General features: G+C 39.0%; 1 protein-coding gene across 1 annotated transcript in view; it reads left to right on the top strand.

Moving 5' to 3' along the window:
- The window catches only part of CTNNA3 (catenin alpha 3), a 413,054-nt gene that overhangs the window by 366,773 nt on the left and 20,786 nt on the right, over positions 1–25,495 (top strand). The window lies entirely within an intron of this gene.

Raw genomic sequence — 25,495 nt, 5'->3', positions numbered from 1 at the left:
GAGTTACTTGTTACAACTGCTGCTTTCTGTTTTCCTTAAAGGTATTACCTTGTATTCATTTTTATTTAATCCTGAGGAGTGATTTCCAAACACTTTAGTCTTTCAAGGTCATCTTGGCACCTTAATGTGCTTGCATATGAGTATTCTTCTGAAGATTTATGCAGCAGTTACACATTCAACTAAAAATGATGATGGTATCAAAATAACTCATTGTTCAGACAGAAGATCCTGGGAATGATGATAGCATGAAGCATTGATGTATACACCTCAGACCATTAACACAAATACTCCAGTTAGGACTAGTGTAAAGAGAACCATCTAAGTAGCTTATTTTGGCTTAGCTTCCTTACTTGATGATAGAGAGAGATGCCTCTGCTTTTTTTTGAGTCTTGGCAGAAGGGACCTGCAGAACTTCATCTCAAACAGTTCTTAGCCCACTGAACATTCATGAGCATTTCCTCTGAAGGTAGACACTAGGCCAGGCTGCTGTAGTTTCCATGTAACCTGTATTTTTCCAGCTTGCTTTAAATCTTGTATATGCTATAGAAGCTTACAAAAACTTGGTGATGAACCTTGCTGTATTTAACAATAGAATCACAGAATATGCCAAATTGGAGGGGACCCAACAGGATCATCAAGTCCAACTACTGTCCCCATGCAGAGCACCCCCAGGATCACATCATGTGCTTGAGAGTATCATCCAAACATTTTTTGAACTCAGACAGGCTTGGTGCTATGACCATTCCCCTGGGGAACCTTTTCAATTGCTCAGCTGCCCTCTGGGTGAAAAACCTTTTCCTAATATCTAACCTAAAACTGCCATGGTTCAGCTTCCTACCATTTTCCTGAGTCCTGTCTTCAGTCACAGGAGTGATGAAATCAGTTCCAGTCCCACCTCTTCCTCTCATGAGGAAGCCAGAAACTGCTATGAGGACACCCCCCAGCCTCCTTTTCTCCAAGCTGAACAATCCAAGTGACCTCAGCCACTCTTCAGAAATCATCTCTTCCAGACCCTTTGACATCCTTTTTGCTCTCTTTTGGATGCTTTCCAACAGCTTGATGTCTTTTCTGTACTGTGGTACCCAAAATTGCACACTACTCAAGGTGAGGCTGTACCAGTGCAGAGCAGAGTGCTATTTAGAGGCTAACTACCCTGTAATCATTCCCATAGAAGACACATACATGACAGAAGGAAAAGTAATTGAGCAAGAGCAGAAATTTGTTGGTGGAAGTTTGTAGCAGCTAGCAGCAGCTGCTAATCAATGGTATGGACATGATAATCAGGCCTGTTTATGCAAAACTAATTACAGTGATTACTGGAGTCTGTTAAAAATGGTGTAAAATTGCCAGCATATTTGCAGTAGAAAGATTTGGCCCTGACAGGCTCCACTGGAGGCAGTGAATAACAAGCCTGCACCAAATGAGGAGATCCAAAGATAACCAGAGTATGTATATGCATCTGATTTGAATGCCTGCTGTGCGTTCTGTCCTGAACTGTACAGAATGTTTGTTTGATTTCCTGGTATCTTAGGAGTTTACTTGAGACAGCAGGCCTGTTGATTTCTCTGTCTAGAGGGGGTTTAAACTTACTTCTCAGCATCCTGAGCATTAGTCTAGAATCATAGGGAATTGTGGGAGATAACACCACCATCCCATGGATGCTTCCCTCTGCAGAAGAGGAGTTTGCTTGGCTAGTATTCAGGGGTTTCAACTGCTGTTTCAAAAGCTGCATTTTTATTTGTCTGTTAAATATTATTTGGATAATTTGGGGACAGGGAGACGACCATTAGGTTCTTCCTTTTCACAGGATCATCATTTCTATAGTCGTGACACATGGTGTACTCTGTAGCCTAGCAATTATGGAATTTCTTAGTCTGAGGTGGCAATAGACATGAATTTCTATGCACTGAAATCATAATATATTCAAATTCTGCCACTGTGACTTGTGTTCATAGGTTATGTTATGGAGAAGGGAAAGAAGAACTTCAGTTCTCAGTTCAGCTTTTAAAAGGCTTCTGTTTTGTGGGTAAGGATGAGATACGAGGGCTCCTTTGCCAGTTTTTCCAGTTGGCTGTCTCAGATGACTTCATGGTGAGCATTTTTTGTCTGCAGATCCCATCTTCAATTACTTAACTCATCTACAGGGTATCTCACTGTCTAACAATTCAGTGTGTATGATGTGGCAATTGCTGAAGATGTGTTTAAGTGATCTTCACTTGGTAGCACCTAGGTCCCATTGTAGTCTTATGTGCTGGACATCTGAAATGCTGTATCTTTGCTAGAACCATTGCAGAATTGAAAATTGAGTCCAAAACATAGGCCTAACAGTCTCAAAATAGAACCAGTTCCTTCTGGTTTGGAGTTCACACTTTTCTAGCAGCAACAGATCTGTCCTGCTGGGTGGAATTTGTACTATTTTAAAGGAATAGCTTTCCTTGGCAATAAATTAATTTTCTTTCTTTAAACTGAGCTTTTAAGTGAACATAATTTCATTAAAGAATCTGTATAGACAGAACACTCAATTAGTGTAACTCACTGCTTAGATTTCACTATATGTGACATTATTTCATTGTATTGATGGGTGGAATCTAAATGAAGGATCAGAACAGAACTGGCATCAAACAGAAAGACTACAAATAGAGTTTTTAAAGGAATAAGGGGAGGATAGCTTGGGTTTGGGACACAGGATCTATCTGGGAAGCAGATACTAGTTAGTGTATTTTAGTTTTAAATCTTGACCTGTGAACCAGTTGGTTCACCCCAAGGAAAAGAGAACTTCAGTTTTTTTAAAAAAAGGCAGTGCAGCTTTTAGGAAACTGTTCAGAAAGTCTCATAGTTGCTTTTGATACTTGACATTTGTTTCTAAAATGGCATCAGTATCAGAGCTGATGTTAGAAAAATAGTAAAAAGCACAAAACAAAATAACAAGACTTGGAAAAGTAAATCTAGTAAAATCATCCCTGAAAAGCTGTCCCTCTATCCTTTCAGTAAGTCTAAATATAAATCTGCTTATACCCCTAGCATTTCCAAGGGCTGCAGCTTAGGCTGAAATTTGTGATACTTGGTTAAGACCAAGTGCAGTTGTTCAGTCTCAAAAGACTCCTGACCTGCTAACAGCCCCAGTCTTCAGCATTAATTCATCTGCTCTCCCTAGTCTTCTCATCTTTGGGAGGTAAAAAGGTAGGATTGAACGAGAAGATGGGAGGTCAAGAAAGAATTCTATTCCTATCCAGGTTTATCCATTAAGCTTCTCACCATAACTTACTCTTTGATTTCCCCTTCTTGGTGGCCCTTTCCAAATCCATGGTTGTTCCAGTTTCCTTCAGCAGGCAGATGCTTCTGAAATACTATTGACCTTTTCCATTGCATTCTAAAATCCACTGACTTCCTTATCTTTTTCTGGTCCCTCATAGTCCTTGTATTTCTATCAGTTCCATTCAGGTTGTCTCACCCATCTGAAAATATTGCTCACATTTACTAGGTCTCCTTCTCACACTGCTCCCTGGTCACCAATGCAGTCTGTCACTGCCACAGAAGACAGTGGTACCTTTATTACTAAAAACCTGGGCTTGTTAAGTGCCATTATTATCTACAGCTCAACTTCATATTAAAATTTCCAGTTTTCCTCCTCTCATGGCTCGTATCAAAATCCATAGGTGAGCATTATTTCATCAGGCAGTCTGGGGTGCTTTTGAGGGCCATTACTACTCAGTGTATGCATCCTAAAATGCAAAAGGAACATTCATTGTAAGCACATACGAGAACAAACAAGTTTCACTTTATAATTATTTCATGAAAAATCACCCGAAGATTGAAGGTTTTAAAAGTTCTGTCAACATGATGCTGTCCAGTCACCAGAAAGGACAGTTATTCTGGGCAAAATTACTTTTGGTAAGGGCTCTATCATAAAGCAACTTTTACCACACTTAATTATATAAAGATGTTCTTAAAGATAAATCCGTTTTTTAAGCAAGTACAATTTAGTTGTGTGTGCTTATTTGCACATTTTATGGTACATGCTTTGGTAAACAGGACCAGCAGGGTCTACTTTTTATGACATAGTAGATAAAGCAGATAAAATTCATTTTTGAAATGAGAAGAAAAATTGCTTGAGCTAGAGTAGTGTAAGTGTTATTTAAGATTTTGTAGTACTTGGAGGATACTGACTGTCCTACCAGAACTACATGTAGTAGTTGCCTCTGGCAGTTCTTACCCTTAAGTAGAAACACGGTCTCTGAAATTTGTGATGAATTGTTGATATGTGTCAAGTTGAATCATACATTGTAACACAGAAACAGCTGATACTGCTCATTATTCTTGAATGTCACAGAGCTTCTAAAATTTATACAAATTCAGCTTTCAAAAATAAGTGAGCACTTTGAAGGCAAAAATCCTGTACAGCTTCTGCACATCTCAAAAGATTTTTGCTGAGCTTTGATTTCCTGTATGTTACTAAGGTGTCTTTAATGATTTATGAATTAATGGTAATTGCATAGAATATGATAGTTCATATGATACTTGTGTGGATGCTCTTTTACCACTTCTGTATTAAAATCAGTTTTGTCTGCTTCCTAAACACATATACGAGCAAATGTTTAACCAGAAATGGAATTCACTACTCTAATGGCCTCAATATCATTCTGATAGTAAAATTTCTAAAAAATCAGACATACAAATATGTTAGTTATTTTATTACAAGACTATATTTCAAAGTGATAATCCCCTAGTGTAATGAAATCGTAGAACAAAAAGAAATGTTGTTCAAGCATCTCTATTTTTTTACTGTGCTTGACATTTGACCTTACTAATTTAATCTTTTATTAACAGTGCTTGCAACCTGATTTTTTAATTCTTTTCCTGCAGGAAAAAAGCAGGGCTCAGCAATGTAGCCTTTTTATGTCGATACTGGTTGGAAACAATGGGTCAATTGCTACCCCTGATTGAACGTAACTTTATATATATACAGGCAAAAATTCAGACAGAATCTCACAAAGAGAATTCTACTAGTCATCTAGTTAAAAGTCTGTGTAAGATTCTGGGCATTAAAAATTTTAATTATGCTTTGCTTTTGTGATGTTTCTAGTTGACTTACCACTGGACTCTACGAAGCCATTTCTGATTTGTTTCTTTCATGCTGTAGAATGCCTCAGTGATGGAAACTTTGAAGATTAATTCTTCTGACTAGAGGAATTGCATGCTCCACATCCTAAAAGAATTTTATGAATTTAAGACCAAGAAAATTGTCTTACATTTTAAGCAGTGAGCCTCTTAATTCAACTGTTTCTGTATCAATACTTTTGCTGACATGTATTTTATACCTCAGGTATATACATAGGTTAAAATATTGTGTACAGAGTACAAAACAATGTACTAATAGGAACACAAAACTATTTTTAGACCTTCCTATCTTAATACTCTAAGCGTTTCGTGGAAAACAATGTGCCCCTGAGAAATCAGAGCAGTTACAATTGCTGCTGCTTCAATTTTTTTTCTCTATTCCTCTGCAAGATTTCAATTAATTCCTTGCATTTTCAGCAATTTTACAAATAGTTTAACAGTTACTCAGAGTACCTGGTACTTCCTGATACCAGTACTACAACCCTTAGCATAAAAATTGAAGTAAAAGCATTACAGAAACTACAACTTGTCATTAAAATAGAATGGTATCTCATGCCAGAAAGAGATATCTTCTGTCTGTCACCTTTAGGGACTAATACCATATTCAAAGAACAAAAGGAGTTCAGGACTCCCAAGTATTAGGTTGGGATAACAGAGATACAAGGAATGTAAAGTGAGAAGGGTTCAGAAAGTAGTTTAACAGCTTCCAGGTCAGTTTTTGTAGGCAGCCAGGAAGTCTATGGTAGGGCTGTCTCCTTTGGGTGTGACATACCAGGGAACAACTGTGCTCCAATGAACATCAGGCCAAGCATAAAGCAATAATCAGTGCCAGCTCACAGCACTGTAGATCTGCACCATTTAGTGGGCATGGGCAAAGGTGGTGTCAGCTCCCTGGCAAGGGGAACCTGAGCACTCCAGATGCTCAGTTGCATTTTTTCTGTGTTGTCAGCTAGCACCACCACTGTGACTGGGGCTGCTCAGCTTTCATCCATAGTCATCTTTTTCCTTGCCCTTGAGGCAGCAGAAGGTGGTGAGGATATATACTACTTACTGTCAGGGAGCAGCAAGTGCCAGTTGATCACTAAGGGAGGCAAGACAGGACCCAAGGGTAATTCCAGGACAGGCAGAGCTAGCACTGAGCACAGCCCAGTCCAGCAGCATCTGGATGTAGCAAGGAGCACAGGGTGTGGGTAACAAGATGCATCAGCAGTCCCAGGCAAAGTAAGTAGTGAAGCAGCTGGGAGCAAAAGGGTAAAGGGCCAAAGTCAGACTCCAACATGTGCATGAGGGTTCTGTTCAGGATAAAAGTTACTGGCAAGGCTTCATCCAGAGAGCAGGGCTACAAACAGGGTTAGAGACAGGTCTGTCTGTCATTAAGGGGGGCTTGCAGGGTGGGGTGGGTGGTCCAGGCTATAGCTTAAATGGAGCTCTTGGGCCATTGGTCTGTGCGAGGAGGTCCCATTTCACATGGTCAGGACCATTAAGGCCATCTGGTGTCCTCAAGCAGCTGGAGCACAGCAGAGCTCTTTCTGCTCTATCCCCTTTCTTGGACCATTCTGATGGCTCAGCCCCATCCAGAAGGGGAAGCCAAGAAGACAAGTGTCCAAACTGGATATTAGGTGATGAGCAGTGACATTTTGCTGTTCTTACAATAACATTCAGGGAACTGGCAGTTTCATAGCATTCTCCAGTTGGCACATTGCTGAGCCTGCCTCACTTCAGTGGCTTGATGCAAGACTTGTTTTTCTGTTTATTTTGTTCAAGCTATTCTTGGGTAAGAACAACAAGCAATGTCTCCAAGAGAAATAGAGAAGTAGTCATTAAAATGGAAAAGCATCTCACCCAGCTTTTTTCCTTTTTAAAATATAGGTCTATTTCTATTGATTTTATTTACTATATTTTGCACATGCAATATAATTTTTGCTTAAGCACCATATGTTCAGGCTCCTTCTGAATTAGGAGAAATTAGAAGCTCAAGCCTTTGGATTGTTTCCAAGAAATAAAGACTGGAAACTTTTGCAGTTATCAGCCCCTTCATTGGAAGTATAGGTACATCAATAAATGAATTATGAGAAATTTGACATGAAATGCTAGATAGTTTTTTCCTGTGAATTTAATTCTTATTCAACTGAAAGTTGCTTACAAGAGATCAGTTACATTCAGAGCATGATACACCTACATTTCTCAACTACTTATTGTCCAAGTGTGAAAAACCCAATATTTACAATACAGTATTTACAGTGCACTGTCTGGAATTTGTAAAGTAGAAGAGTGGATTTTACTTGTCAAGACAGAGCTTGTGAACTTGATCATATAAATAATGGGTACATAAAAAGGAGAAGTGATTCTTAAAAAAAGGCAAATAGTAACTGCAGATAGTGAATAGAAGGGAAGAAGATGAGGGGGAAGTTGTTATAAAAAGAGAAAGGTAGTGGATTTGATGCAGTTGAGGCTTTGCAGTGCTGGTCACCACAACTTGCAGATGCTTTTCAGGGGTTTGTTTCTGATTACCAGGATGAAAGAAGTCTGATCTCTGAGTCTAAGCCTCTTCTTCATCTGTAGGGTACCAACTTTGTATTTCAAGGCTACCTATAAATGCAAAACGTGAAAAAAGCCATTAAAATAATTTTAGGGTGTTCTGGAGATATTCTATATCCTTTAAACTACAGAAGATGTGAAGGCACAGCACACCCTAAAAAACAGGTTTTATGGGGTACCCAGCCATATCCAAATGAGCTAGAAGCCTCCAAACTAGATGCCTGACTTTGGTTATTTAGTCTATCATAATTATATGATGGGTGGGGAGAGGAGGTATGGTAAGAGTTTTCTTTCTCAGTGTACTACCAGTCTTTCCTAAAGGATTATTTTAGTATTATTTTCTCCTTTCCTCTTGCTGTAGTCACCCTCCATTGTTCAGAAGAAGCCATGGTCATTTCAGAGAGATTTCATCTAGGCTTTCATCTTTACAATATGAATTCACCTGTATGGTTTCTTTTCCCCCTCTTCACCTCACCAAATTTCTGACTTTCTTATGAGTGGTCAATCCACAGGAAATAATTTCAGTTGAACCTTTTGTTGTCCAAGAGTCACGCTAAGATGGAATTATCATCTTACTAAAATATTGTTATTGCTGCAATTGCCATCTTACTAAAATATTATTATTCCCAGAAGCTGCAATGCTACAAGCAGCCTTACTGTATTCCTATCTGATTAATTTTGTTTAGTATTCTTTTAGTAAATTTTTTTTAATATGCATACTTCTGATAAAAACTATTAAAGATGCTCACCCTCAGAACATGGTGATCCTCAGAACCAGTGCTGCAATGTTGAGTTCTCTGCTAAAAAGAAACCTGAATGAAGTCTATTCTAACCTATCTTAATTAATCCAGGACCTTTGAGGGTTCACACAACCTGCTGGTAGTTTTTACAATTTTTTTCTTCAAAGCAGTGCAGCACTTTTTAACACACATTTTTGTGTGCCCTTGGCAGCTTCTGTTTTGGTACCTTTGGGGATTAGAGCTGTGTTGTTTTCCTCAAAATGGCATTGGCATTCAGCTTCTCTTAGTATATCTCAGACTCGTTGTAGTACTGCTGTTCATAAAGGTTAACAAGTAGTTTTGCCTCTCCATCCTCATATATTCTTAGGCAAAAAAGGGCATAAAGTCATAAAACTAAAGGGCAGAAAGAGGTAAGTCCATACCAAACCTCTTGCCCAAGCTCCTGACTGACCTGACACTGAGAGCAGATTTCAGCTTTCTTAGTGTAAAGGTGGCATTTGTTTGTCATGACGTGTGTTCTGCCAAGAGCTCTGGTCAAGTGAGAAGTACTGGGTGGAGTGTTTGGATGGCCTGGCTTGTAGCACTGGATCACCTGTAAGCCAGAGGGCTGCCAGTCACCATTACTGCAGTGAGGCAGCCCTGAACTGTTAAGAATAAGTAGTGGATCAAACAATTCCCCAACTTCTGTGTGCTCTGTGATGGCAGAGGGAAGGACTGATGTTCACTGTACCCTGGGTGGATCAGTTGATGGGAGGAGTCTGAAAGCTCAGTAGGGTGTCTGCATTTAATGGTAAACTTGCTTAAAAGCTGCTGTAGTCATTCCTATTTCACAGACCACTGGGATCATCCCTATGTATTCACCTCTGTTATTCCCTTAAAGGAATTAGCTGACTGTCATTGACATGGTCTGTAGATTTATGGAAAGGCCGTGTGTCCTCCTTGTGCTGAGAAACAAAAAAAAAATACAACCAGATCTGTAAAGGAGGAAGGGAGCAGGGCTGTGCCCACAGTTGGTTCCACAGACCCACCCCTGGGAATGCATGGTGTCTGGAGACAGAGTGCTACTGATTATTGTTGTGTCAGAGAAGGAGGGACCAGAGGAATATAGTTCCTTTTGCTTTTCTGCAATTTTCTTTCATCATTCAGGTTTCTTTGGTATCCTGAGGTGGGTCTGTCTCTCTTTCCTTAGAGCTGGATGTTAACTAGAACTAGAAGTAACTAGGACTAAAATAAAGTAAGTACTTGGGTATTTACTCTAACACCCTTAATTTGTATTTAACATTAGGCAGTGGTTTATTTTTGAAGTTTTGTTCATTGGTTTCAAAATACTTTTCCTGTTGGCTGAATCATCTATGCAGAGCAGTGTATTCTTCAGTGAGTAATGTCTGAGAAGCTTCTTCTGTATGTATGGGCCTGTAGTAATTGCTAGACATACTGTAATGCTCTGCTCTTAACATTTCTCTGGCTAAATGGTTATAAACAAATCATAGTCCCCAGTTAATTTAGCATGTCAGGGTTTCTGTACTGGAATATACATGATTCCATTTGTCTCTCTTGAATATCTTCATTAGTCTGTCTGGTCTCTGTCTATATTGCTTCTCAAGTGGGTCAGTCAGCAGCAGCAGATGAGTATAATATGAGAATTCTAAAAGTGATTTCCTTAAAGAGTTCTCAGTGCTTATAGAGGAAGACATGAGCTGCTGGCACCAGATGCCAGGCTCTTGTTACTGGAAACTATGAGAACTTGGTGCTGCATTGCACCAATTGCTGTCATGGTGTGGGTAACACAGGGCATGGCAGGAAAAAGTTGCTGCCAAAGAAGTTACAGCTGTAATTTTGGTAGTGCAGTTGTTCAAGGAGTATTGCAAGTCAAGTGATCACTTGGTATTACCTCTGATTTTCCTTCTACACCTAAAATGTGTTGTTTGCATTTCTATTCAGCAGCTATGAACATGTAGGTCATATCCAGATTAATCATTGCAGCTTCTCTGTGTCAAGAGTGTTCTGCTTTTCACATGTTTTATTTCTTTTTTTCAGCGTTTCTTTATAGAAGCCATAATTTGCCTTTGGCACTTGCAGTTCAATTTAGATTAATAAGAGAGTTGATGAGTTACTTGGGGAATCTTCTTTGTTTTCTTATACCTTTTTTAAACTGACTGTGGGATTTGTATTTTTCCTCAAAGGACATTTTGAGAGTAGTTCACCAATTTCTTTCCCTGAGCAGCTGATGAATATTACTAGTACTTCCAACAACAGTTGGAAGAGGTCTTTCCAATCAATTCCAAGACAAGCCATTCTAAAATCCTATAGAGTCCCTTAACTCCTCTCATGCAGTGAGAGGACCATTATAAATGTAAAGGTAAAGATGCCTCTTTAATGGGTGGATTGATAAGGATAAGAGAAGCTTTAGTCCTCAATAGAGTTTCAAATATAGAAAGTGGCTTTCTTATGGTGTGAGACAGAACACAAGCCTCAGAGCAGAAACCCTCAGGGTTTTGTCAGGATTTCAGTGAACAAGCAGCTGTCTGTACAGCACTGCCTGCCAAGGGAGTAACTTATTCCAGAAGTTCTCATTTAAGTTCTGTGGTCTGAGGAGATAAGGTGCAGCTATAGTTTCAAGCCTTACATTAAAGTGCAGCTTCATTCTGATGAACAAGTACCCAAAGTGCCATTTTATTCAGGCCTATCTCGGCACAATTTGGGCATGTTGTTTTCAACTGAAGTATTCTTAGAGGATGCTGCCCCTTTCAGTCCTAGAAATTTAAACTACTGTAATAAATTAGAAGTCTTGTTCACCAGACTGTGCCAAACGTTATTTCCAATGCTTTTACTTTGACATAACATAGTTACAGTGACACTTGGTGATGGCAAGTAGCTTGTCCTATTGAATTGTGTTGAATACAATTCTCTGCAGAAACTGTGTGGCCATTAAGAAAAGTTTCTCAGCTTCTTGGTTGTTAAGAAAAACTGTGCAGTACATGATTAATGCAACCAGGAATGGCTTTGCTGATGTTGCACTAGGCAATTCAAAACAGTTAGGAATGCTCTAGACCCCAATTCTGTCTCTAGTTTGCAGTCTCTGCAACAGGAATGATGAATGCTGTATATTGGTAGCCAGTAGCAAATTCCTTAGAGGTGGAAAAATAGGTAAAGTGAGCTAAGGAGCTTTGTGCAACACCATGAATAGACATAACTGTCTGCCAGAGGGTAAACTTCCTGCAAACAGCACCCATGTTAATAATTTTGCCTACATCCTGGCTCTCTTATATTTTGAGTTTGTTTTGGCATCAGTGATGTGCATCCTCCTCTCATACTACCACTTCTCATCATCATGTGACTGCAAGAGAGCTTTCATACTGATGTTTGATGAGCAGGAATTAAGACTGCTGTAACTGCTCTGTCCTTGTACAGTCATTGCTGATGACTCACAGCATCACTAGAAGTCTTTCTACGTATATTGCTTCATGTCTTGGCACTTGGCGCTTGAGAGCTTACTGAAGGTGAAATTTGCCTCCAGCATTTTTTGATTAAGTTTTATGACTGTTGAGCAAATCCTAAACGTGTGACCCATGAAGGCTTGGAAAACAAAGTAAATGCAAAAAACCTCAGGGTTATTGTTACAAGTCTCATGATTCTTATTTCAGTTCTGTGGTGTTTTCAATCCTGCCTTATTGTATTTGACTGCTTGATGCTCACAGTACAAATATTTCATTCACACACTCTCTGTTGTACTGTTTGCACATAAGTAGTTGAGTGGGATGAGGAGAAGCCCACCCTGAAAAATGTGGGAGGTCTGAGAGGATGGGAACATAATGACCCTTTTCCTTTGGGGCTGTAGAGCTGTTCATAACTCTGTGAATCCTGAAAAATATAAATACTTACTTTTTTGTTTGTTTGTTTTCAAAGCATACAGCCTGTTTTGAAATATACTCTTTTTATAATAGGAAGCATATATTTTATTCTGAAAATCTGAAGGTAGCTTCCTCTTTGCATAGCATTTTAAAACTAGGTACTTTGGTAAGAGTCAAGTAGGTAGTATAGTCATGAAGAGTAGCTATGACTGGCATTATTTTTTCTGGTCATGCCCATTAGGTAGTTGTATAATGGAGGAAATAATAAAAAAAAATAAAAGTAATAAAATGGTTTTACTCAAAAAGAAAAAAACCTCAAACAAACCCAACCCCCCAACCCTTGAAATGCAAGATATAGGATGGCATCAGGTAGTGTTTTAGCTCTGAAGAGTTGTGGCTGAAGGATTATGATCAGATCTGGTGTCTCAGGCAACACTTTGAAGAGTTTCTGTTGCCTTTTAGTCTGAGTCTGTGGCAATGCCACATGAAATAGCAACTTGTCAGTGAGCAAGACACTGTCTAATATGAAATAAAAAGGGCTAATGTATATCAGAAAAATCAAGGGAATTAAGAACTTTAAGCCAAACAAGCTCAGCTTGTTCATCTTCTGTGAACTTACTTGTAATAAAGAAAGCTTTATCTGTACCTGTATAAGGGCTTAGGAATTAAGAGTGGTAAAAGAGTGTGTCTGCAGTAAAGGTGAGTACGAATCAGGTGGATATAGGTAGTTAATGGCTGGGATATTAGAAAAAAGGGATACTGTGATCTTTAATGTAGCATTATTATTTCCACAGTTTAAGGTATCTTAAAATACCAATGCTCAGCTGTAACTAAACATTTCAATAATTAGGTGAACAGTCTAATTGGCTAACTAATTAAATCTCCAACTAAATGCCAGCATTTCAGAGAAGTGCATGATCTGTAGTAGTGTGGCAAGAAGATGTGAGATTTTCTACTCAGAGGTTCTGAAGCTGAACAGGAAAAGGAAATTTGAAAATCAGTATTCTATTTTCCTGTGGAGAATTTTATTCCTTTCTTCTGGACATAAGAACCAAACTAAGAGGAAAAAAACAGGTTACAAGGCATAAAGATTTTAGGGTGGGCTAATGCATTAGGATCACACTCCTGAAGATAACTGAAAGAATGCATGTCCAGCTGGGTTACCTGCTTCATGATCACCATCTCTTTCAGGAGATCTAATATCTCACTTTTATATATCACACTCATACTCACTTCTCATATCACACTTCTATTCATTTTAGCTGACTTTCATAGTTACTGTGTTAAAGGAAGTGTCTTTAAAGTCTTTCATACAGCAAACATATAGTTAAGAAAACATGTTGCAAGTATTGCTGTGACGGAATTGTATGTAGTTCTTGAAATAAAACTGTAAGTTGATGGTGCTTTTCAGAGCCCACAGCTGTAAAGAAGTAATTCCTTGGAAATATTTTGATAATTGGTTCAATATATACTCAGAAACTGGTGTGGTATTTAGAAGATTGATTACTGAGCCATTAACAATCTAGAAATATGATTACATATCCATATTATTAAACATCTGCCACAATGGCATAGCAGATGTGCTAGGTGCATATATGACATAAAATGTAAATTTCTGATGAGTATGTTCTTATTTTTTACTACAAAATGTTTTAATTACATCATATATTATGCCATTTTATTCATTTTGCAACATTGAATGAGATTTTAAAAAAAAAATCTGTGAGGAAAGTTTCAGTTTTCTGAAATTCTGAAATGTGATTCTGCTAATTGAACAACCTAATCTTGAAAGTTGAATTTTATCATCTCCCATTACTGACCCACAGCCTATCAGGTTTGCTGCAGCATTTTTGTTCTGCTAATCCTAACTTTGGTGCCTCTTTAGACTCAGTAGCATCTTTAATTCCAGTTGCTGTTGGAATTTGTAATATATGGCATGTAGTGTACAATTTCGTGGCTCCTTTTCTAAATGTCAGATACCATGATCATGCAAAAATGTCCATTATTTTCTGAAGATGAAACTTGAAAGCTTGATGAATACAGTTATATAGTAGTTTAACTACCAGAAAAAACTCAGTAACTGTAAAAAATTCTTTCCTCTCTTTTCTGCCCTAAACTTCATTCAACTTCATTCAACTCATTCATCATATCTGCAAAATCTTTGATCATTATGATTTATTTCTTTGCAAAACAATAAATAAGAGCTGAGATAAAATTTTGCAGTGCTTCTGTTTATCATTAGTCAAATGCATCTTTCTGAGCAAAAATATTAGCAGTATTAGCAATATTACTGATAGCCCAGATGATACATTTTTGAATCAAACTTAGGTATTAATTTGTATTTTTCTGGAGATTATTCAGAAGAAATATTATTCAATGTTTTCAAAGGAGAACACTCCCTTGTTGTGACCTACTGGGTAGTTAAAATTATAATTGTACTACTGAGATATATCATTGAGGCAGTACAGCCTCAGACTGTCAGCACCGAACAATTGCTGATAATTTCAACATAAGCTTTGGGCTGTGTGCAAGGACAGTGCTGCTTAAAGCATATTTTGTAACCACAAGGAACAGCACGTTAGAACACTCGAAGGTTAAGGAGTAAGCAAGACAATTAGATTAAGGGACTCGGCAAGATAGCAACATCCACGAAGAAGCTCGAATGTGTGAAAGATAAGCTTTGTTAGTTAATTGTTGCTAAAGGTTTTGTAGCCAATCAAGTTAAAACGTGTGTAACGAGATGTAGAAATCACCAATCAGCAATATGTATACGTGGCATTAGCTCTTAGATTAGTGTATAAATATTGCCTTCTGATTCAATAAAGTTGGACATTTGTTTGCATCAAACTGAGTCTCCGTCTCGCATCTGTTTGCATCAAACACCCACTGCGACAAATGGTGGACCCCGACGTAGAACGGGCTAGAGACTGTAAATAAAAACTTAAAAATTGCCAAAGAAATATTAAAGAAAAAAGAAGATTGAAGATTGAAGATTATCCGGTCGCAGGTCTCCAAGAACTCGGGAGTGAAGAAAAAGGCTGAAAGGAAGCCGGTAATTGTGGTGCGCACCTTCATCACCTCCTCGCGATTGGCAGGTGAGCTTGGAGAAACTTTTTGTTATGGATTTAAAAGAAGAACGAGACGTTTATTATACTTTAAAGACTTTACTTAATAAGGATAAAAAAGTTATACCTGGCCATGATCTAAAACTGCTTTTAAAATGGACTCGTGAGCATTTTTCTGACATCAATTCGGTCTCTATTTATGACCCTACATTTTGGGAGGTCGGAGTTAAATTATGGGATGCCACTACACGGGGCAATAATGAAACCGCCAAACTCTTAGTACCTTGGCGAACACTTTTTGAAACTTTAAAAGGAAAAGAGTCTACTACTTCATCTGCTCCCCCTTCTGCCCCCCCGCTGCCAACCACTGCCTCTATGGTGAATGCGGATTTGGACCCAGAACCCTTTGACCCTGGGGGCTGGATGAAAACTAAAATGGGACTGAGAAGCAAAACCAAAAGCAACCGAAAACACCACCAGAATCATCGGAGTTCACAGAGGGAGAGAAGCCGGAGAACACAGGCGAGGAATCTTGGAATGCAGACTCCCTCCCTCGTGCCTGCCTACCGCGGCTCCCGACTGCTCTGCCACCTTTCCACCTCGGAAGCCTGATTTATCTTCTTGACCACAGTTGCCATCAATTAATCCTCTGCTTCACCTGTCAACACCATCAGTGCCTGCTATAGAGCAACAGCCAAGGAAGGAACTGGGACTCGGAGACAAGCAACTAAGGAAACTGCTGAAGAAGCTGACAGAACTGGAAACCAAGGATGAGTATACCCCTGAAAAAACTCTAGTTTTTGCTCCAGGGAACATCCCGAACAAGGGAGCACTAATCCATTTTTACCCCCTGATCCGTTCCCTATTCCTGCTCCTATTTCCCTTAACCCTTTAACACCCACTGCTCTACCTCTTCCAGATCCAGCATGGGGAGGGGAGGGTAGTGGGGGAGGTGGTAATGTGTATCCAGTAACTAGATGGAAGGGAATTATTCAAAATGCTATAGTTGAAGGAGAAATGGTTCCCAATATGAGTCCGATGGTTTTCCAGTGATTGTGGGACCAGGAGGAGGAGGTCAATGGGTTGCATTAGATTGGAAAATGGTAAAAGAAGCCAAAGTTGTCATTGCGCAGTACAGTTTGAAATCGGCTTGAGTCATCTCATTTGCAACATTCTTTTTACTGCTCAATTGTTGATGCCATACGACACAAAAATGCTCATTAATACTCTGTTAATTCCTTCTCAATAATTGCAATATAGTTCTCAATATTGATGCATATTGTGGTGCATGGTACACTGGTGTTTCATACAGAGATAAAAAACTTGGTTGGTAATTATACTTGCAGTTTTGATTTAGGAAATTGTACCATTTCATTTTGTTTCAGGGTGACTTTACCAGATTTTAGTAGCAATATCATTTCATTTTTTAATCTTCTAGTGGTGGTTGTTAGTTTTTCTTATATATTGGTGAGAAGTAAGACAAAAAACACAGTTATGAGAATGAGTACTCCTTTTTGGAGGCTGGAAGTTGCTGTGGAGAGAAAGAGCTGCTCCTGGTACGGAGAGCACTCCCACTCCTGCCTCCGCAGCCGCTTCTCGCCCCCCCCCGCACACACTGCTGCTGCTCAGAAAACGAGCCCACCATACCTCTAAAAATGTATCTAAATCCACCAACAAACTTTTATTGCTTTCCCCAGGTTTGTTTTTTTTTATAGACCATGGCCTGAAAGTTGCTGAGGAGAATGAGAACTGCTCCTCGTACAGAGAACACAGAGTAAAAAAAAAAAAAAAAAAAAAAAAAAAAAAAAAAAAAAAAGAAAAAGAAAAAAAAAAGAAAAAAAAAAAAGAAGAAAAAAAAAAAAAAGAGTGTGTATGCCTTTGCTATTTAAAGGCTTGGAATTTTGTCTGTAAATAATTTTATTTAGCTTTTTAGGTTTTAATTTGGCAACCATGGAGGAAACTAGGACTCCACCGTGCTGTGATCCGGGAGGGGTCTGGGGACGCTTTTGGGGCCCCCCGACCAATTTTTGTCGGATAAGCCTCCTCTACCCCCTTGGTTCTATGCGCCAGTGGACATCTGAACTTCCTCATACTAAAAAGTTGTTAAAGTCCTTCCACTGCAGTGTGAAATGTCCTTTTAGTATTGTGTTGTACTGATAACATGTTTTGTTAATGTTGTAATTCATGTGATCGTTTATATGTCGACTTAGGGATCCCTCGTCTATATGTTGGTTGTTGATTGTGCTATTCTGTTGTACTGCTCTTTTTATTGTTAGCTTTTAGGTCATATTTGTGAAGATTTTAATGGAATGTGTTGTATGAATCTTTCTGATCACTCTCAATCTATACATGCTGCAATACAATCACTTAAAGAAGGGGTTGCACATTTGCAATCACAGGATAATTAGGACTGGTTTGATAAACTTTTTTCAGAATGGGGTCTAACGGGATGGTTGCAAAGTTTGGTTAAGACTGTTTGTTATGCTTTATCTGCTTTTTTACTTTTTTAAATCTTGCTACCCTGTATTTTTCAATGCTTTCAACGGATGCTCGATCGTGCCATGAAACGAGTTTATCTTGTCCAATCGGAAGGGGGAATTGAGGCAGTACAGCCTCAGACTGTCAGCACCGAACAATTGCTGATAATTTCAACATAAGCTTTGGGCTGTGTGCAAGGACAGTGCTGCTTAAAGCATATTTTGTAACCACAAGGAACAGCACGTTAGAACACTCGAAGGTTAAGGAGTAAGCAAGACGATTAGATTAAGGGACTCGGCAAGATAGCAACATCCACGAAGAAGCTCGAATGTGTGAAAGATAAGCTTTGTTAGTTAATTGTTGCTAAAGGTTTTGTAGCCAATCAAGTTAAAACGTGTGTAACGAGATGTAGAAATCACCAATCAGCAATATGTATACGTGGCATTAGCTCTTAGATTAGTGTATAAATATTGCCTTCTGATTCAATAAAGTTGGACATTTGTTTGCATCAAACTGAGTCTCCGTCTCGCATCTGTTTGCATCAAACTCTCACTGCGACATATCATGTTCTTTCAAGTAGCTTCAAAAGCCATTAATGATAGCTTCTGGGCAGAAGTGTGGAAAAACATGCTTATTATTAGCACATTAACAGTGGAAGAGAATAGCACATGTAAACTGAAAATGACGTGATGGTGTTTAATGAGATTAAGTTACATATAATAAAGCATCCTGAAAACTTAATTTTGAAGTCAGCATTTCAATGGAATGATAAACTCTTCAGTAGAGTATTACAGTGGGAAGCATTGGGAAGAAAGAGGTAAAATGTGTGTGCTGTGAATCAACTCAAATAATTCGAAAAATATTAGAGGGGAGGTGAAAAAGGGATTTGCAAAGACTGTGTGAAGTAAAATAATGTCATAAGAGAGACCTGACTGTACCACGGCCTCCTTTCTAGCCCATGATATTACTGCTGATAATCAGGTTTCCCAGATCTTTCAGTTTTCTTCCATAGCTACCAATATAAGTTTTTCTGTTTCCTTAAAGCCCCTGCTTCTGAAGGCCTGTGAGTAAATGAGCCTCCTGGGACCTTGCTTTCCATACAGAACTTTTTCTTTGTTCTTCCAGCTGTTATCTCTCCCTTCTGCTCTGGCTGTGCTGTCCAGTGGACTGCACTCAGCACCGAGCTGCGGAATATCAGGGTGTCCTGAGGACGGCCTGGTAAAGGGTGGCCACTCCCCAGAGCTCCCCATAGGTCAGGGGAAGCCCTTGTTTTGAGCTGGACAGAGCCTTAACTTTTACTTACAGGTAAGATGGTTTGGTCTTTCTTTTTATGGATTAAACATTTGAAGACATGACTAGTGTGCTAAAACAAGCTCACAATAATTGGAGTGACATACTTTTTGGCCACTCTTGTGATTTTTGAGATCGAGATAAGGTTTTTTTTAAATCATTATGGTTGAAGATGAAGTCAAGAAAATGAGAAAATTTGAGGTAAGAAGGGTTCTGAATTAAAACCATATGTTGTTGATACAGCTTTTCACTTAAATGTGCTGGAAGACCTCTCAGCAGCTGTGTTCACACCTGCAGGAGACTGCACAGCTAGGTTCTGCCTTTCTTTTCCATCTTGAGATAGTCTCTGACATACCCTAAGCTGGGAATGTGTATCGTACGGGTCCTGTGACTGTTGTGACTGTCTAAGTATAAAAAACTTAATGTGTAAAGATGGTTATCTCATCTCATCCACTGAGGGACTCAGGTTTTCTAAATACCTGAAAGTCCCAAAGTGTTGTTCTTCCTGTAAGCAGCAGCAGAACTAAATGGCAGTGCAGAGCCTATGGTGTGTTCAAGGCAGACGTGCACAGGTGGTCCTTGCACCAGGATGGCTGATGCAGCAATAGATGCAGCCAATAAAACCCCCAGTTAGCAGATTTTGGGAGGCACTGAGGGCAGTTGCCAGGTGAGCTGGTGGCAGGTTAACAGTGCTTTGCCTGCTAGAATACAGTCCATTACACAGAGAATGTTCTTCAGCCCTCACTGCTTGCCCTCAGCCCTTTTCCACAGCTGGAGTTTATGGCAGGTATGAGACTACCATGTCCAGTCTTGACCAGCTGCATAAAATACCCATGTTAGACAACTTGGCTCCAGATATTTCCAAGGAATTCAGATGACAGGTAGTAGGGAAGGATTTATGGACTGTGCTGTGTTAATCTGGGAGGTCTAATGAAAGCCATAAACCTGTTAAGAAAGCAGGTCAGTCTTTGTGTGTGTGAGACATGTTTCCCAGATTGCAAGTTTGTTTGTTTGGTGCTGAAATGTAGATATCCCATCCCTACTTGCAAGGTAGTTGCCATGTAGAGTCCCTTATTCCACAAGGGATCTAAATGTCTTGGCACAAATGTATTTGTTGTTCAGTGATATGAACTATGGCATACAGAAGAGCGAAGTGAAAACATTAATCTCCCTTCCTCTGAAATTTCTACTGTCATCTGATGAGTGGTATTGAGGTCAACTGGATTAGGGAACAAGAAGATGAGAAGTGTAAGATCAAGAATGACACACGGGTCTCACAGTCCATATAAATCAATAATTACAGCTGCTTGGGTATATAATACAACTGGCACTATTGCCCCATATTACGGAATCAGAGGTCTCATCCTGTGAACTACCAAGTTCGGATATTTCAGAATTAATTTTTGGAATATTATTTTACTATGTCCTTTGCTTGCTTTCATGTTTTAAAAACTGAAACTCTATGAGAAAATGGTTCATTAGTGTCTACATCTTGTTTAGTACCATGCATTTTTTCCCCAGGCATATGTAAAGTGTTCCATATATTTCACTCTGTGCTTGAGATGATAACAGTTAAAAGCTTCTCCATAACTCCACATCCAGAGGGTACTTGGCATCTTCAACCTTTAGCTTGACCTTTCTGAACTGAACTGTATAGTTATGCATCTGCCAGAGTTCCCAGTGATTTTCTTGTAGTTTGTCTTTTTAAATTGCATTGATTTATTCTAAATTAGCCTATTTTCTACAACCAGAAATAATCATACCTGAGGCCAGAAGGGGAAGTGCTTTCTGCTAGTTCATGTATGCCATCTGTTTTATTAACTAAGCACTGTTTTGTTCTACTTCTGTAAAAACATGGAAAAGACTTCAAAAGTTAGAAAACCGTGACAATTTGATGTTTCACAGAATGTACCAGTCAATTAATTTAACAGCATGCATGGTCCAGGAACTCCCCATGTGGTCTGTTGCATCCATTAGGCAGATTTTGAACAGTGGCCTGAGTGCAGTCAAGGTCTTGCTACCTTCATCACGGAGGATGTAACCAAGTGGTGTAACCAAGGAGTTCTCTGGATGGGAGTTGTGGAGTGCCCTTAAGGTTTTCCCAGGCAGCTCCTGCTATGTTGATAAACTGCTGGGGTGGAGGATGTGGTCCATCTAGACTGCCCATGCACTTCCTGCATTTTTTCATCAAAAATGATGAAAATCTACACAGAAGACACTAGGAAAACAGCCAGTAGAAAGAGTTGCAGCAGATGCAGAAATGGTGGCTTAGGAAGGTCCTTTGTATCTCACTAAAATCATGAGGATCCATGTACTTTGGTTAATGAATAGCAATGGATTATTATGCACGGGCTGGAGTGGTCATGCAGGGCCTCAGGGCAGCTGAATGATAAAAACGCAGCACAAGAATGGTTTGGGAAGTCTCTCACAATCCAGCTGAAGATGCTGTTGCAAGGACACTTGCAATAGAGTCACCAGAGAGACCGACTGTTCTGCTCCAGAGAGGTGATTTCCCACAGGAGCATGGCCATGTGCAGGTTTCCAGTAAACTCAATTTTAACACTCTTGTACCACTAGGTTGTTTTTAATTACACAGCTAACAGGGGAAAAATACCCTCAAAAGATCAGAATAGTGGTCATGAAACACCAAATTAAAATTTGCCATTTGATTTCTATCCTTTACTTTTTGGGATTCACTGTGTTTTAATTGCTGCAACAGGCCTGGTAAAAGGTATGTTCGAAACATATATTTATATATATATATATATTTATAGATAGGGATTCTTTTAAAGAAAAAAAGTTACTATAAAACAGATGCAACAGCTGATTTTTGTAACAATTGATTTGCTTTCTGTCACTGGAGAACTGAAAATACACACTTTGAACAACAGAGGGAATTTAAGTGGCACTGCTACATCTTCTCACTGTACTGGTACACTAATACTTTGTTTCATTAGTAACTGTTGGCTTTTTTCTGCTTCCAGTCTGTTAGACTTGCTTTTTGTAGACCATTTTATAACTCCTGTTGAAAATTCAACACATGGGAACAAGAGTTCCACTCTGCAGTGGGAATCCTTAGGGATAATGCTGACTTTCTGACTTGGCCATAACTCACCTCAGTGCTGTGAGGAAGTGCAGACAGGGAGCTGCAGTGCTGTAAAAACTGCACATAGACAACTCCATGGTGGCTCTTTCAGCTCATCCAGGAGACAGCCTGAAGAAACTCCTCAGACAGAAGGTCAGTGCCATAAGAAGTATCATGGACACTGTGTGTGGCCTGTTTGTAAAGGACAAGACTGGGCATCTCCTTTTGCACTGTCCATGTCATTGCACAGTCCAGGTCAGGCTACAAGGAAGCTTTGCATGTTTATTAACATGTATGCATACAATTTTAATGTTGTTTGTTCATAAACAAATAGTTTCGACTTAGGAGAAGGCTTGGATTTTAAAAACTAGCAAAACATAATCTGCAAGGCTATTGGGTGATTTCTTGCATTGGAGATGATAAAGTCTGTGAGTGATTTTTCCTCATGACAGAGAAAATAGGATGAGGGAGATTGATAAGGCAAATAGCAGGGACATTTCCTGTCATCAAGAACACAGTAACAGCTCATAACTGGTAAGATCTGCTGACCTTAGCATCTAAAAAAATCCAAGCGTCCTTTTGTAAATTGGATTTGGAAGCAGAATGAGATGGAGAAACATCCAAGAGATAATTAGAGGAAAAATAAGTGAGAAACAAATAATTGATGCCTTGGTGCCTATTGATATGGCACCATATCAATTGATGCCATAATTGATATGGTAAGTTAATACCATAACTTACTCCCTTTTGATATTGTGGTATTTTCATACATTCTACCAACAATGTTTGTGTAAGGATGTGATAAACAAATCAGAGAGAGATTTAGTGAGAGATTCCTGGTGGCACACTAAGAAGTTGCTATGAAACAGCTAACTGGGGGAATCAGTTTCCATAGCAAAAGGAAATAAATTACTGGATTTCTCTTAGAGCAAAGCTTCCTAAATAGTAACTTCATTTACTTTGTAAAGCTGTTGAAAGCAAAAATGATTTGAGCAGAGAAGGATGTCCTAGGTAAGAAAATTGCCAACATTGGAACAACAATGAAGTGTCCAGACAGAATCTGTCCCAGAGCAGAAAAAGAAACAAATCACAGGGTTGATACAAACTTATACTGATGTGAAAGAGTTTTCTGTAAATAACAGTGCTTTCCAGTTGTCATTTAACACTGTACTGGTGTAAAGGATTCAACTGCTCCTGTGCCTCCTGTGACTTACAGTGGCTTTCATTTTCAGAGTTTGTATAACCTCAGTTACATTATCATTCTGCAAAGGTCTGGGAGAAGAGGGAAGTATAGTGAGCCTCCTGCCATTTTAACTCAAAGGAAAAGTCAGAACTGTTTCTGTATTCAGTATTTTCCCTGCTCCTTTGGTTTCTTCAAAGCTCGTGCTGTAGAATTGGTCAGGCTAATTTTTGCAGGTTCATCCAGAAACTCTGTGACTTCTTTCTGTTCCCTAAAAGAGGTGTCATCACTTTCTGTATCATCTTTGTTTTCATAACCTTAAGTTTTTTATCAACTTACTTAGCTAGTAAGGCTTAGTAGAATATGAAAAAAAAAGATGAAAAACTCTGCAAAGGATAAATATTGTGATGCTGCTGACTGGCACATGGTACATGGTGGGAAGGATTTTTTAATCTATCTTTAAGCACCTACTCTAAGTGTATGAGCTAAGTTAATCTTCTTAAGCTCTGTATTATCTATAGTGATTTGTATATTCTTAACAACTGAACCTGCACCACAGGACTCTATGTGGGGCTGCTTTAGCATCTGGTGGAGGAGAATCATAGCCTGCATTTGTAAAATGAAAGGGATATTGGTACAATGATCTGGAGAGAGAACTAAGTGAAATTCTTAAATCCAGAACGTGATATGGATAGCTCAGGGGAATGACCTCACAAGTTAAGTATATTTTCATACTTCAAAGTTACCAGAAAGAAATGCAAATAAATGTAGAACTGGTGGGAAGACTGGCTGGGGAAACAACCTAGATGATTTAATAGACTTTTTGTGCCTCTAACATCTGGATTCAGGGAATTAATCTGAGGTAGTGGCATTCTAAACCTGCTGATTTGGTGTTAATCAGGAGAAGTGGGAAGTCACAAAATGCATTGCTATTTTCATAACATTAGCTTCTGGACTCCTCTTCAGACTGACCCACTGTAATAGCCCCTGTATCTTTTTAACAACCTACTACACAGGCTACATCTCTCTTTCCATGCAGTTTATGATTTATGTCCAAATACAGAGCTTGCAGTTGTCCACCTAGAAATTCCATCCTGCTTTTTCTGTTTCATCTATTTGGCTGCTGATTGAACAGATTTCATTTACTCTTGCAAATATTAACAGTATTCAGTGGATAGAACTGTCAGGCATCATCATTTGGGAGTAATGGTTTGCTATGTCACCCCTAGGCAATTAAATCTGTACTACATATAAAAGAGTCTGGATTTCACATGAAGGTAAGAAAAGCAGCACAGATAGTTCTTGACTGTAGAAAAGGAGCCCTCTTTGAATGCTGTTTTTTCAACACTTAGTTAATATATGGCTAAGGTATTCTTAAACACTGTTTCTAAGCATTTACTTCAAGACTTACCTGTCATAAGCATCCTGTCCCACACTTTTAGAGAATGCAGTCAAGAAATTGAACCAAAGGTTCAATTAGGTGGAAGGTGGAGCAGAAGTCTTGGCAGTCCTCATTGCTGAGTCTTGCTCTACTTTCTTTCATTTGTTTGAAATACCTTTCTTGGGTACAATTGCTTCAGTCTCTTTAGCTGGAGCTCTGAGGGGCTTGCATGGATACTAGAATACTGCTAATTTAATTAATCAGCTTTCCATTTGCATACATGGTCAGTGTTTCTTCACGTATCAAATAAGCTGCTGACTGATACAAGAATTGTCTAAGCAGAAATTACTTGCACTGTAATGCCTTCTCTCCTTTCCTGCTCCTTTAGTTCTGCATTTTTTTCACCTTCTCTGTTGGTTGACTGGTAGACTGGGTTGCAACTCTCCTGGAGGGTACTGGATTACTTGTAGTTTGTAAAAAACATAAAGGACTTGGTATGAACAACCAACATACCTATGGCACTTAATCCTGAATATATGGGACTGTATTTGCAAATTCATTCCTCACATACCCTATTATTCTTCTATAAACTCTGATCAATTTGTTAAATAGGTTTTCTGTAACAAGAAGTTACCTTTCTGCAGAAAAATAACATGTAACCTATTCTAGTTTGTTTCAAATGTGGGCTTCAGAAGCTGAGAATAAGGAACTGTAATTTGTAAAATATGCTTTTTCCCTAAGGATCAAAAATGAGTTCTAGCTAAACAAT

The sequence above is a fragment of the Calypte anna genome, chromosome 6, assembly GCF_003957555.1.
Source record: "Calypte anna isolate BGI_N300 chromosome 6, bCalAnn1_v1.p, whole genome shotgun sequence".
NCBI lineage: Eukaryota > Metazoa > Chordata > Aves > Apodiformes > Trochilidae > Calypte > Calypte anna.
Note: the sequence above shows the minus strand (reverse complement) of the source record. Positions and strands in the feature narration are given on the sequence as shown.